Raw genomic sequence first — 16048 nt, 5'->3', positions numbered from 1 at the left:
ATTACACATGTTACTATAAATAGTACTAAGCAATCGACTCGTATTTGTATCAATTTATTTGGATTCAGCACAGTTAGACGCATTCAATAAAACATGTTTTCATAAAAAAAAATATATATATAAAAATTCACACTCCAATTTGGAAACAAAATAAAACATAAAACAAAATAAAACAAACAAAAAATGACTCGAGATCGTTGAAGCCTACAGCAGATGAGTAAACAATATATATTTCAATAATCATATATTACATTGGATATAAAGTTTTTTTATACGGTATTATAATCTGTTCTTTTATGAAAAACATTTTTTTTTCATTTACTAATAGTAATATCATAGTTTTAATTAAGCATTTCGTATTCATTCAAATCTCTACCATTTCTTTGTAGATAAGTTTGCCTTTTTTATTGGTATATGGCCGTTGGGTTTTATCGGCAAATGAAACAGATACTGTATAGTACATTCCCATTGTTTGTATTAATAATGCATGTCTGATTCTCTAGCAGCTCTTAGTTACATGTTTCTACATTCGGAAATGCTCATGACACCCCTGATCTTATAATAATATATGTACCGCTGTTAGACTTATGAGCTTTGAGTAAGAAAATAAAATCTTGGACTATTTTATAACCACGTAACTGAAAAACAAAATATTTAGAACATTGCAGTAAGCTCGAGTTTAACAAAATCGAACATCAGTAAAAGCTGCTTTTTTTTTTTTTTTAAAGTCAGACTTAAAAGACTATAAGAAGTCCCGGTGTTATGTCTGACTTTTCCCATAAAAGTTTTTTCTGAACTCCAAACGCTGTGAAGTCAGCCAACATATGCACTGCTACTAATGGTCTAGTTCACAAGCCTCATTCTCTTTGAACGGCCTCACTTGAAAAGACCGTAGCCCGAGAGGGGTGGGCTTTTTTCCGTTAGGGCTTTTTATTGACTTGGAAAGTCTTCATTAACCTCAAAAGTAAAGCAGATGTAGCAAAAGTAACAAATATTTTTTTTTTAAACTGCAGGCCTGATTTTAAATCTTGTGTCTTCAACAGGTGATATAGAAATGGAGCTTCATGCATAGACGTATCCTACAGTAAAATGTCCTACATATGTCCTGCATTAAAATATCCTATTTTGAAGTGTTCTTCATTGAAATGCCCTACACAAGTGTCCAATATTGAAGTGTCCTGCATTGAAATGTCCTACACTGAAGTGTCCTATATTACATATTCCCAGTTGGAATGTCCTACATTGAAGCGTCATACGCCTTCACGACTATATTAAATGACGAAGGTACAGGTGACTGCAGCAGTGAGAAATCTAAAATCGAAAAGTTATACAAAAAAAAAACCCAACAAAACAAAGCCACCGGAAGTGATCAAAGGGAAGGCACACATCTCCAAGCAACAAGACGTTGAGGTATCCCCTAGATAAGTCTTTGAGAAATAAAGGTGCATACTATGGTTGAATACCAACCAAAGCAGACGATGCATTAAAAAGGATAATCACACTAAACAATGAAACAAACTGTGACAGTAGAGCTAGTGGCCACATTACAGAAACACAATTGCAGTCTCGCTGGCTTTATGCTGTATTCTCATTGGCATGGAGATCCACACTCCGCATTTTTTAGTTGATTCTTCGTCTTCGTATTTCTGGATCCTAACGGAGGATGAACTCTTTAACTCAAAAAGTTTATTTAAAAAAAAAAAAAAGAAAAGAAACAGACAACCCAAGACAGAAAGAACCACCTGACGGTGTAAAGCCTGGCTGTCAGACACGTGGTGACGGCTATCTCAGGTGAGATTACATTCATCTTAGGACTTAACCCCGTCCCCCCCCCCAAATCTTATGTTAATGTTGGTTTCTCAAACCGCAATTTAAAACAACTATACACGTGAGACACTTAGGGGGGAGGAATGATTTTGTTTTAATAGACAAATAAAAACGTATGTAAGGGAAAGAACCACAATTACTGGCGTATCTCTAAATGCTGCAAGATTTATGTCCCTCTTTCCATATAAAATCTAAAACAAAATTAATTAGCACTAATTAATAAACTACCCGGTTATTCGTTGGTGGACTCATATATGTTGTTATCGACAATGAATAATAATTGGAGTTAATCCGTGAATGCAAAGTGGGAGAAATAACGTGTACAAGAATTGTACCAGACAGACAGACAGTGTGACTTGATATACACTTTGTAACATGAATACAATTAAAATAGCCTTTATCTTCTAAGAAATGTGAAACATTCAAAATGGAAAACATACACCCAAAGACCTATTTGTCCACCATGTAATGATTATAGGATTAAATATATTATAATGATTATGTAACATAGTTCACTAGTAAAATATGGACCCCCTCCCCTCAATCATCTCCGTGTTACTATTAATCTTTAAGTTAACCCCCCCCTCCCACGCCCTTTCTCCTATCAACCCCCACCACAATATGCTTGTTACTCTCAACTCTAGTTGATAATGGTCTGACCACTCATTGGTTTTGTCTATTAATATACTCATATTGCTGTACCTCATTTTTTAAAATTATGTCTAATGCCAATGTCTTCGATTCCGAAGATTAAGGATGAGTGCAGAGTTTCACATGACTACGCATAGTACGCTAACCCAGTTGCGACCTGTGCATTTGTCACATCTAACGCAGAGAGTTGAATGGGTAAAAATTAAATGCTCATTGATTTGAATTTGCTTGCCAAGAAACGGACCCACATCGGCTAGAGTTTTTTCTCATTTAACTTGTTCACTTAATGATCAAAGATTTAGTTGTAGACCATGTTTTACTAAAACTACTCATACCAGCACTTGGCTTCCACTTACTTTACAAATCTTATAGGTATCGATACTACATACTCATTAAAAGGTCGTGCAGACGTGAGCCTTAAGTAGAAAATAAAATCGCTAGAAGTGCATCAAAAAAAATATAGTTTTTGTTTCATGTTCTTGGACGCTCAAGATCTCAACAAAACAACAATAACAACACTATTTAGATTTATAAATAAATTGATTCAGCAAAGTTTTGTTTTTCTGTTTTTGAATCATAGGAAATCTTGTTACATGTGTTTTTTTAAAAACGACTTCAGACGATGAGAAACATCATCATTCTGAAAGACATCTAGCATCCTTGACTTCTTGCAGACGTCTTAACTTCAGGAGGCAAACTTTTACAATCAAAATGCATTTTTTTTCTAGATGCCAACTTCTCAAAATGCATTTTTTTTTCTAGATGCCAATTTCTCAAAATGCATTTTTTTTCTAGATGCCAACTTCTCAAAATGCATTCTGCTTATAAGTTCGTGTCCCATCGCACAATTTGTGAGAACCTTTGAAGCTTTAGTAGACAGATGAATACAAACGCAGAAACCAAAGCCTGTTTAGATGGAGACCCTAGATCTAGTTAGTTTTCAGAAATCAGTGTTCTACCCCATACCTTCAGCAGGACGGCGTGGTAGGGAGATGAAGTGGTTCGAACCTGAGATCATCAATATGACAGTTCGGGGCGTATACCAGGCAGCATCTAAATTCTTTACACCTGCCGAATACTACAGATAGGCATGTAATGTAAATTTTAAACATTGAAGACTAAAGAATGGCACTAAAGAGCCTTTTTTTAAAAAAGTTAGTATAAATCAGAAAAATAAAAGTCTTGTTATGAACAAAATGGGAGTCGAGAAAGGGGGAGGGGGAGATGTAACACAATTACATTTTTGTACTTCCATTTTTAAGTAGGCCTCTCTTCTGGTGCCAGCTGATGAGTTCAACAGACAGAATACAACTGTCAGACAGAAGCCATCTGTCTAGGTCCTGTACCACGAGAATGTCACAAACACGAGATAAAAAGTTCTGGACAAATATTCAAACATCAGATGATGTTCTCTAGCACGCCAAGCAGCCATCCTTGGTGCACACTTTTAGAGAAATGATTTCGTTGTTGTTGTTGTTGGTTTCAGGTGTGAACCGAACAGATCTACATTGATCTAGCTCTTTAGGCACATTCCGGTTCCGGGACATACCCGGTACTAATCTCTTTCATACATTCAACATGTCGCGTTTTTTTTTAAATTTATTTCCTTAGTACGGTACAAGTACCGGCACCGTAACAAGTTGTTTTTTTTTTTAGCAACCTTGTGTAGGTCTAATTCAGTTCAACCACAGGTATGTGTGATGGAGATCTTCTTGGTTCGAATCTTGAAACTCGGCGCAAGAAGGCCGACAATCTCCCCAATTAAACATTTCATACGTACCGTATGTTGTTATGTGTGCTTTATATAGGTTATACCACTCATGGTTTGGGAGTAACATCCCTTGTAACTGTTGTTATCAACCAAGATGGCGTAAGAATAAACAGCTAATTTGGTGTCTATAGTTAATACCTTGAGTGGTTTTGTTATTATTCGTTTATGATAATCAACACCGTACATGGGCGGACTGTGTATCAAAATCGGCCCGGGCATTACTATATAAACCGGCCCACAAATGGCATGTCATATATTTTCGGTGTGTGTGTGGGGGGGGGGGATTTTAACCCCCCCTCCGCAATTTATATATATATTAGTGTGTGTATATGTAATTAATCTTCATTTCATTCTTATCTTTCATTCTTTCAAACGTTTTTTCTACCCTAGAATACTCTTTTCCTATAATTAGTGAAAAGCAGTACACACGCCAAGGGACAGCTAGGGAGTCTGGGGGAGCGCTGTAAGCTCCCCCAAAGGAGCCCCGGACCAAGCATTATTTCCGTTATTTTAAGCTTTGAAAAATGCATATTCTGAGGTATCTACAGTGCAATTAGCCTGCTCATCTTCCGCTAAAAAAAAATCAAAAACTAAATCTTCTATTCAATAGAGTCCAGCGACTGGTAGAAAATGGTAAAATGCTTTAGTTTTGTTTTGGAGGGGGGGTGGGGAGGGAAACCACAAAACCTCTTTTGGCTACGATCATGAAATTTGGTGACTGTAGTTTGCCTAAGTTGGCTGTACTGAGGAAGTAAGTAAAGTTTCCCTTTCAGACAATGAGATCTGAGGCCAGTGATGGTTTGAACTCCTCCCTCTCGTCTACGCCCATGTGTTTTATCATAGGTGTAAGCCTAATTCTTTTCAAAATATATAAAGTTTGATAACGCATCGAAAACTGGATGTATGCTTTCGTAGGCTTATATAATGTATTCTATTTATACATGTATGCAGTCTGAAAACTAAAAACATTACAATAGCAGCCTTAATGAGTTTCAAACTTTTTGGTATTACTTATAGATTACAGACGTTTCTTCAAAAGAAATAAAATAATTAGGTCCTACGCATTTCACGTGTCAATCTAGTCATGCATGTTGATCTGTGACTTAAAATATGCTAAATCATTGGTTTTTCTGGCTGACTCAGGCAGCCCATTTCTTTAAAGTGGTATCACCACAAATACAAAACTAGGGGTCTATCGAGCCGTCATCCTCCCTACATTGCTCTATGCCCCAGAAACATGGATAGTGTACAGTTAACATGCAGAGAAACTGACTCACTTCCACATGACATGTCTGTGCAAAATACTGAATGTCAAATGGCAAGACAAAATACCTGATACTCAAGTCCTTCAAAGAGCGGGTCTGCAAAGCATCCACACAATCCTGATGCAGTCCCAGCTGCGATGGGCAGGACATGTATGCAGAATGGAAGACCACCGCATCCCTAAACGACTCTTGTATGGCCAACTAAGCGAAGGAAATATCCGCGGGCCGCATAAAACACTTCTGCGGCCCGCATGTGGCCCGCGGGTAGTAATTTACCCACCCCTGTCCTAGTACATTCTCAAAAAACGCAATTTGTATATGAATATATTATTTAAAATATAAATGATTCTAAGACTTCTTTCATTAAATATCGGATGTGACAGCGCTATATAAATTATTTTAATCATTGTAATAATTTTCATTATTAATGACTTCATACTAAGCATAAATTTGCCATTAATCATAATGGTACGAAATTGATTTAGCTCTAGATTTATGTTTTAATTAAATAATTTTTTTTTTGTAAGCCTTAAGTGTAGTATTTTTAGATCTATGTTATTACAAATAAACAACAAGAAACTTACATTTCTTTTCAAATCGCAGAAAGTAGAGCTTTATACCCATATTGAGCTGTGAATAAGTTGGGTGGTTTGCAATTTCGCGGCTGTGTGTATGTGTTTGTTAACTTCTATTAAGTTTTGTTAAAGAGCTAATTGTCTCCCCTTTTGGCGCGTTATATCAATGTTTTCTAACTTAACCTCTCCCATCCCTCTTTTTCATTAACTTTCAATGGAACCATTAAAAAACTGGTGAGGGAAGGAGCAAAACAAAAATGGGAGTGCCATCAAAGGCCCATGCCGACCAGCAAAATGATCAGGCCAAACACAACCTCGAAGACATCAAAGTAGTGTTGAAGGCCATGCCGCTTGTGCATAGCAGAAAGTACGGTCTAAAGTTTTACAAATGATAATACCTACAATGTATAGTGTAATTCTTAAAATTATATTCTTGTTGAATTTCAAACAAAATTAATTGTAATAATAATTTACACAAAAAAAACACAAGAAAACGTGTTCGGGCCTTTGTGTCTTGCTGCTGTCACTTTTGTGCTTAAGTTGTCTGCATTGAATTTTTTTTTCTTTGGTCGCGACCAGACCGGCCCACCGGGCATTTGCCCGTTTGCCCATATAGCCAGTCCGCCCCTGACACCGTACATCATACTTTCATTATGATTCTATTGTAATCTTCTGACCTACCCCCCACATAAGTTGTCCCCAAGCTTATTTCCAAACAAGTAGGTCTAATATAAAATAAGCAAAATTTAAAAATCGTGCAAGGCGCCCCAACGGACTAAGAGATAGAAAGGAAGGAAAAATATAAAAATACCGGAATTGCGGCGGTATTTTTAAAAAGCAGAATAACTCCACATTTTAAATCATATCTCTCAATAATAAAGAATTTATTTCTTTTCGATATCAAACCAAAAAAAAATTACCATTGATTAATTAACTAATCGGTTAATGGTTTTTATTGATTCATGTTTTCTTTGGTACAATAAATAATTGTGTAATTTCAATTTGATCAGAGATTGGGTGTGTATCTAAGGGGATGAAACCCCACATATTTAACACTCTGAACACTGAAGAATTAACGTCCCCTTTTTCTTCTTTTTATTGATTCCTGTTTCTTTCGGTAAAAGAAATAAATGTGTACAGATGAAGTAAAGTCTCAACTTGATCCGAGAATAGCTGGTGGGAGAAATGACAAATATGTTGTCACGCCTTTTCAATTGATTGGAACAAAAATTGAACCCACGATATTCGCGTTCTTTCACATCATCCACTCAAGACTTATTCTGTCAATACAATGCTTATGGATTGTGAGGTCCACATGACACTTTAGTAGCTAACTATAAACAAGTATAAAATGTTGTGTCAAACTCAGTCATGTAGCCCATCAATAATACAAAGAGTTAATACGAAGTGTCTTGTGTAAGAGTGATAACCTTGATTATTTTAAACTGATTTTTTTTTTGTACAGTGTTATAAAATAACTCAAATGTGACTAGCAACATCTTAATGAATAAACAATAGACCTTATTTCACATTCAAAGCAATTGGTTTCATCCATTCATTCATTAAGTCTGCAAACATTTTATTTGAAAAAAAACAAAAGTTTGGATACAGGGCCAGATTTGTGGAGGGCTGGTGGGGCTACTGCCCAAGACCTTCGCGTGAGGGTGGGGTGGGTCACCACAACAGAGATTTTTAAAAAATATCAAAATTTCAACTGGTAAGTTAGCATCACTGTGTGTGGTTAATAATTGTTTGCACATAGCCTGCTTTTAATATATAGATACAGCTCCAGATTTACAACAGTGACTTACCAGTACGCTCCACAAACTCAAACTTATTTTTTTAACTCAAATATGTATATTAATTTTTTTTCAATAAAGAAAATGAGATCAAATAAAATTTACCAGTACTCGTTTCTTTCTTCTAAATTACAGCTTGTTTTTAAATACAAGTATTATTATTAATAATTCTTTTGAAAACGTGTTCGGGGGGGCCTCCCCCTACTTTAAGCTGGCCCTGTTTGGATACTTTGCTTGACTAGAGTTCAATCAAGTGGTTGTTGTACGGTCATGATGTAGACATTATGGGCTGCCCATTTACCTGTGATTTAAGATTGGATGAAAGGTGAAATCTGACATGTGTCACTTCTCCGCCCCCCCTCCCCCACCCCCCTCCAAAGTGTAACCCAAACAGTGTCTGCCAGTGCCATTTTTTGTTTTGTCTGGTGCAGAAGCACTTTTGTGTCATGTTCCTACACACATTGCCAGGCTGGGTACATTTCTGGCAGGACTATCTAATTGCCAGCCCTGCCTAAGCCCATCACAGAAACAAAATGATTTCTCTTTGTGTTTACACTAGTTATGTCTCTGTATAATCCACAGCCATGGAACTATTTGAAGACTGAAGATGTTAGTGTTATCTGGCTACTTTAGAAATACAAATAATGTAACACATTTATCATTGCCACTATATTACATGCTGTTCAATAAACAGCAACAACTTTTGGCAGGATTACATGGACTAGGCAGTTTAATGACAACAACTAGATTTCCAAATGCATTTAATAACTGAATAAATTAATTTAATAATTCCTATAAAAGCAAAATATGTAATATGGCCATTACAGTTTATTGATAAAATATGCAACTAGGATGGACTTCTCTGTATGAGTTTCATAGTGACATTGACATAAGCATATATTATATAGATGCAATAGAACATTCAAAACATATAAAGCATTTGGAAAGCTAAATTATCTTTGTAAACATGGATAAAAAAAAAATGTTTTGTAAAATGTTTTACGTTTCGGAGTTTACTTCCTAGTCCTAGTAGGACGACGGGGGATGGGAGCTGGCAGGGTTTGAACCCGGGACCATCGATAAATCCAAACGACTGACCAGCGTGCAAACCGCACGACCAGGAAACCAGTAGCTTACTGTATAAAAATATATTTTACAAGCTGCATTTCCAATCAGTAAGTAATTTGCAACAAGATAACTCTGAATTAGAGGTAAGCTTAAAGAAAATGACTAAGCTTTATGTATTTAAAAATCCTGTCTTTGAGTCAGAAAATGAAGAAGGACTACTCTTTTTTAAGTATTTTTCTCACCAATTCAGGAACCATACTGTTACAAGATGTTAGTCAGAAGCTTGAGTATGTTATGTTTCTTGTGATCTTTTTGGATGTCTGTAGAGACTGGGACATCTATTTCATACAATACTGAATTCTACATCAGCAAAACCATAAAAACAGGAGAGCAAGCTGGGATGAATCTTGTAACAATTACTTTCTTAAAGTGGCCTGAATCAGAGAGGGACGTTTTAGTGCCACATCATTGCATTATGAAAAAAAGGTCATCTCAGCCTGGTGTCTTTTTTCATTCTGGTACATTTAACCACTTTCTAGTTTCCTAGTCCTGTGCTTCTTAAAGGTATATGTTCAGCCTTACTGAATAGTTCCTTTCATTCACATCTTAACTTTTGCAGCCAGTCAATCTGTAATGAAAGGATGTTACAATGATGTTACAATAATTATAACTGTCTTCAAGACAAATGTCTAATACATTTATTTAAGCAAAAAAAAAATCTATATTCTAGCAAGATATAAAGAAGCATTTCCTTGAAGTCTGCAGTTCTCTATTTTCATTTCAAATATCATGTTGAGATAATTACTTTTTGCATTTAACTGGGAATAATCTAATTTCATAATACTGCATGGCAATGACAGAGGATAAATAGTGCAAAAGTCTACAACACTATAGCCAGGAAATAAAATGTTATAGGTACAATACAGATTTAGAGGACCTGTAGCAATTATTATGGGTGGGAGGGGAGGGGGGAGCTCTACAAACATAAAAAAAGAAATAAAGTACTTCTTTCAGACCTTGTGATCTGTAGGGCAGATCTAGAGGTCACCTGTTTCTAAGGCAAATGGTTAATGAGGGTGCCATGAGGCCAGCACAACAACCAACTACCTTTACTCTCCCCAACTAATGTAACACATCATCTAGAGTTGGGTGGTCTCCGGGGGCATCCAAAAAGTCATCAAATTAAAAAATACCAGTTTTTCACAGATTTGAACCCGAAAGCCCTCTGTTCAGAAGCTAAGCACTTTACCACTCAGCCACCACACTCCATCCCCCTTCTACATAAGGAGCTTGTACCAAAATTATTGGACAAGAAGATTTTTTTCTTTAGGGTCTCTTCCACAGACAGCAGCTTGTGTATATACTGCATTGCATGTTAACACCTGTTGGCCTATACACAGCACAGGGCATTCTTTGTTCTCTATAGACCTCAATATTTCTAGTGTTGCAAAGGGTTATTTTCTTTGGACAGAGTCTGAGAATTTCAATTAGGATTACATCCCTTGACAGGGGAGGGGTCTGTGTCTGATCTGTCTGATAGATGTCTGCTTAATTAACTGTGAAACTAAATGTAGAAATCTGTGCACTGGCCTAGAGAACATCTGCTGCTGACTAAACACATCATCTGTGATGTAGTGCCTCAAACTTGTACCCATACAGAAAAACAACACTACATATAAAGCCAGGTGCATGCTATAAAGAACCTTGTCTGGTGTGTGTGTGTGTTTTGGAAGGGAGAGTGTGAAACTACCTGTACAAACTTCTCCAAACATTGGACCATCTGAGAGGAGAAACCTTATGTAATACTGCATATCAATCATTAGTCTTAGAGGCTAACATATTGACTTGGTACCAGAAGTTTAAATTTTGTCAGACAACTACAATCTACACCCAGATATTCATAGCCAGCAAAACAGAGGAATAGGACTATTAAAACATCAGTCAATCAAAGAGAACAATATTTCTTACTAGCAATAATTTAATGATAAATGTATATTTGTAACTCATATTTGTAACTCCCAACACAAGATAACCAAATGTTTGGGGGATTTTGAGACATTTTGAGACATTGTTACTTTATTCAATCAGGTGACAAACTCACCATCAGCACCCAAAGTGGTCCACTCAGGCAGGTAAAAAGGCAGCTTTCAATATCAGAAGCTATGAATTAAAAACTATTAACTACACAACCCTATTTCCAACAATACAAAAAGAAGACGTGTACGTATCCAAAGTTTTGACGATATTATTATATTGTTAGGCTGATGACATGATACCAACTTATACGAAGATATGAGTGTAGCCTATATTATTGTTTTAATAATCATATGTATCTAATGAACTGACACTTGTGAAGATATGGTTCAATGTGAACCTGGCTTATTGGAGGTTATTGAATGATTTTCTAAAGGTTTATAATGATAGTAGATTACACTGCAAGTGCATAATATGAAACACTGCTTATTAGATGATGTTTTAAATTAAGTTCGACGTATATACATACTGTTTTAAATTAAGTTCGACGTATATACATACTGTTTTAAATTAAGTTCGACGTATATACATACAGTTTTAAATTAAGTTCGACGTATATACATACTGTTTTAAATTAAGTTCGACGTATATACATACTGTTTTAAATTAAGTTCGACGTATATACATACTGTTTTAAATTAAGTTCGACGTATATACATACTGTTTTAAATTAAGTTCGACGTATATACATACTGTTTTAAATTAAGTTCGACGTATATACATACTGTTTTAAATTAAGTTTGACGTATATACATACTGTTTTAAATTAAGTTCGACGTATATACATACTAGATACATTCTTTCAATTTTAAAACAAAAGGGAACAACCAAAAGTAAACATTTTATTTACAATGCAACTAGCTAATAGAACAGAATACACTGAGTTTAGTAATAAATATTTTTTTTAAACATATACATGAAAATGACCTCACTTAGTAATATAGACTCCCATGCTTACACTATTAATAAAGAATTTATTTTTATGTATATATGTTGCATATTTACTTTTAAAAATTAAATGATTCGCTCTCAGAAAAGATAAAAAGGTAGCTGTCATTTCAGAACGTTGCAAGGTCTAAAATATCTTCTTGTCAGATTTTATATTATATACCTTTTCTGTGATCTAAACGGGGCGGAAAGACAGACTGACCACACAAAACTAATAGCACCTACCCCCCTTTCAGGGGCCCCTAATAATTACAATTAACCCACCCTTGTTAATTTTTTAATAGTTTGCTGGGGGGGGGGGGCACTAATAATTGAAATTAAACCACCCTTGTGTCATCTTTGTAGGAAAGATCAATTTTCCCTCTGATACATTGGTTTGTAGGAGTAGAGTTGTTCTTTAGACAAACTTAGTGAGTAAAAAAAAGGGAAAAGGTTTAAGAGTTTATAAAATATAATGTGTAGCCAAACAGATGCATTGCTACAATAACAATGTATTATGAAATCAATTCTAAAAATTCCTGCTGCCAAAGGTAAGTTATATTGACCATTATGGAGCCCCAGTCCTAACGACTCTCAATCTAAAGCAGCACATACAGCACCCATTTACAATCATCACATACCCTTGCCATCATGGCTATTAGTCTACGCCCCACATGCATGCAATGCAGTATTTAAGGCAGACAAGCGTAGACAACTCATCTTCTTGTCTGGCCAGGGAGCCAGTGTTGTGAGTAGGCCCTACACCTGTAAGTATACCCACATATGTGCTAACACACAGGAGCGTGGGAAAGTGATGAAACATGCAGGCTGGCTGAGGTGATAGAAAAAAATACAACAAAAAAAAAAAGATGAAAGGTGTTTGGAGAAGGGGGAGGGGGAGATAAGAATGCTTGTTCACTTAAAGGTGAGAAAATTGTGGGAAAGCTGACAAGAAATTTTAAATAATTGTTTCATTCATTTGTTTACAAACCAGAGTACTTTTCTGTAATTTCTCATATCAATTGTTTACAAACCAGAGTACTTTTCTGTAATTTCTCATATCAATTGTTTACAAACCAGAGTACTTTTCTGTAATTTCTCATATCAATTGTTTACAAACCAGAGTACTTTTCTGTAATTTCTCCATCAATTGTTTACAAACCATAGTAATTTTTCTGTAATCAATATTTGGATGATTTAAAAACAATTTATTAATAAACAATTTCCTTCAGCCTGCAAGATTGGTCCACCATTGAGTCTAACAATTGTTGCAGAGCTCACCAAATATTTCAGTACTTAGTTTATTAGTAGTAATAGAAAAAGTGGCAAAGTCTGTGAAATGTCCAGTAGAATATCCATACTTACAACCTCTATCATACAAAGCAGGCAATTTCAGCTAAGAATTATTCTTTAGAGCCTCAGAGAAAGCAAAACATTATGACGCCCCAAAAGAGGCTTCATACACAGATGGGGTTTAAAAAATCTGAGGTAACCAAGGAGATACATTAGTTGTTGAAGGCACAGTGGCTTAATGGTATAGCGCTTAACTTCTGAACCAAAGAGTCCAAGCAGGGCCGGTCTTAGGCCACAGTGGGCCCCGCACATTTATAGGCCCCGCGCAATGTAAATTCTAGGTGTAAATTATTAAATTAAACCATTTTAACATATTAAAGGGTTCCAGGAATTCTCCTAAAATTAAAAAAATATCAGAAAAAGTCATGAAAATCTCCTGAAATTATTAAAATCTTCTAAAAACTGATGCAAATCTCCTTAAAACAGACAAAATTGTCATTTTGGGGTGTCAATCAATATGGAAAACGCCAATCCTACTCGCGATTTAAAAAAAAAGGCATTGTCAGCTTTCATTTAATAAAAATGAAATAATAAGCCGAATTTTAACCAAAACAAGAAGTTCAAATACTTTATTTATTTTTATTTAATAGTCACTCTTAGAAAAAAAAACAAAGCGATATTTTGCTAGTCGATTTTAAATCTAAAAGGCAAATCTGAATGTTTATCGGCTTTTTGTTGGAATACTACTATCTACTGTAGATAGCTTGTAAAGTTAATTTGACACTGATTTTGTACTTAGTAAAGTTTAAATAAAATGCAAAGACGAATTTATTTTCTAATACAAAATGTTAATTATCACTTATTATCCTTATTAAAACCCAAATTAGGCCCCACGCAATCCGTTCGCATAGGGCCCCGCAACTTGTAGGACCGGCCCTGGGTCCAAGGTTCGAATCCCCAGTAAAGACTGGGATTTTTAATGCACCTCTGAGTCCACCTGACTTTACTTGGGAAAATAAAGGTGGTTGGTCGTTGTGCTGGCCACATAACACCCTCACATGTTTACTGGAAAGACATTCTAAAGTTGAGTGCTTCAGTACCATCTACATAACTCACAGATATTTTGGATGGGAGCATAATACGTAGTTAAAAAAAATGTTTTAAATTGTCTAGCTCCAGAAAACAAAAAAAAAATCCTTATGCCTGGACAGGTTCTAAATCTAGAACTACCACTGAGAAATTACAAAACTGGATGGAGCAAAGTTTAATACACTCTTTAAGAGCATGATCAAAATGTTATAATCAAAATGTTACAAATTTGGCCTCTGGTGAAATTAACCCAAACAAAAAGTTATCTTGAATTGATGTGCAGTTCACAATCTATCCATATGTAAGAGACTAAGAGTTTCTAACTACCAGTGCACAAGCTATCCATGAAAGAGACTAGAGTTTCTAACTAACAGTGCACAAGCTATCCATGAAAGAGACAGTTTCTAACTACCAGTGCACAAGCTATCCATGAAAGAGACTAGAGTTTCTAACTACCAGTGCACAAGCTATCCATGAAAGAGACTAGAGTTTCTAACTACCAGTGCACAAGCTATCCATGAAAGAGACTAGAGTTTCTAACTACCGGTGCACAAGCTATCCATGAAAGAGACAGTTTCTAACTACCAGTGCACAAGCTATCCATGAAAGAGACTAGAGTTTCTAACTACCAGTGCACAAGCTATCCACATGAAAGAGACTAGAGTTTCTAACTACCAGTGCACAAGCTATCCACATGAAAGAGACTAGAGTTTCTAACTACCAGTGCACAAACTACCAGTGCACTAGCTATCCATGAAAGAGACTAGTTTCTAACTACCAAATAAAAGAATGCATCTGCACAAATGATGTCTAACCTGTTTAAAACAAGACTGTAATCTCCTTTGTCTCCAGCTTTGAGGGAAGAGAACAAAAAAATAAAGGTGCTCCTAATAGGCTATCAAGGGCAGTAAATTGTAAAGGAGAGATGAGTCTATAAATAAACATGCCAGCTAGTGGTCTGAGTGGGTGGGAGAGACACACGCCTTCCTAAATGAGACTCATTTCATAGTCAAGTGATGCTACAGACAACACAGACATTTCTCAGTGGATACAGTTCACCTATGTCGCAGTTCTATACTACTTTCAAACAATACAAATAAAAAGCTAATCACTTGTATGTATCTGATGTGAAGGTTGCAACTACCTGGCTAGAGTGAGCAACTAGGTTAATCCCAAGCTTAAGATTACATAAGATTTTTGAGGGGTTACAGGGTTTTCCCTTTTTTTTTCCTCATAATAATTTGTTGATTATATAAACCAAATGAACAACATTTAGCGTTGAGTTTTTTAAATAAAACAATTACATGAGTTTATTTATGAGCATGAAGATGGGCCAGTTAGAGTAACAGAGAATGTAAACAAATACAAACTACTAAACTGTTGTAAATTCCCCAAGAGAATCAGTTTACAAATGAAACATTAACAATCTGGATAACATCATACTACTTGACTCAACCAGTTCACAAAAATCCTCAAGAGCTAAATGGCATGATTTTTAGAGAAAAGCCATGACTGTAGAAGGAATATATAGTTTACCAAACAAGCTTAGTGAGCTCTATTGCATGCAAATACAAATGAACAAAATGTAGGTCTGGGCAATTGAGCAAACATCACAAAGAATGGATGATGATTGTCCAAAAGAGACAAATCTAATTAAGTCTTTTTAATGTTTCCTTGCTAGGACTCACTCTAGACCTTTGGAAAAAATTCTCCTTGAAGATCCATTATAAAAAAAAGACTCACCCCCCC

The 16048-nt window shown here is 35.7% G+C and overlaps 2 long non-coding RNA genes across 14 annotated transcripts in view; one reads left to right on the top strand and one right to left on the bottom strand.

The window, feature by feature from the left end:
- Positions 1 to 16048, top strand: part of LOC106073339 (uncharacterized) — a 314185-nt gene that overhangs the window by 229662 nt on the left and 68475 nt on the right. For all 10 annotated transcript variants that reach the window (XR_008774787.1, XR_008774790.1, XR_008774791.1 and 7 more), the window contains one exon: positions 1044 to 1791. This is a non-coding gene — a long non-coding RNA (uncharacterized LOC106073339). The remainder of the gene's footprint in view (positions 1 to 1043; positions 1792 to 16048) is intronic.
- Positions 7162 to 16048, bottom strand: part of LOC106073337 (uncharacterized) — an 84598-nt gene continuing 75711 nt past the window's right edge. For all 4 annotated transcript variants that reach the window (XR_008774800.1, XR_008774799.1, XR_008774797.1 and 1 more), the window contains one exon: positions 7162 to 9584. This is a non-coding gene — a long non-coding RNA (uncharacterized LOC106073337). The remainder of the gene's footprint in view (positions 9585 to 16048) is intronic.

This window comes from Biomphalaria glabrata, chromosome 14 (assembly GCF_947242115.1).
Source record: "Biomphalaria glabrata chromosome 14, xgBioGlab47.1, whole genome shotgun sequence".
Lineage (NCBI taxonomy): Eukaryota > Metazoa > Mollusca > Gastropoda > Planorbidae > Biomphalaria > Biomphalaria glabrata.
The sequence above is the reverse complement of the archived record's forward strand: the minus strand, read 5'-3'. Positions and strand labels throughout refer to the sequence as shown.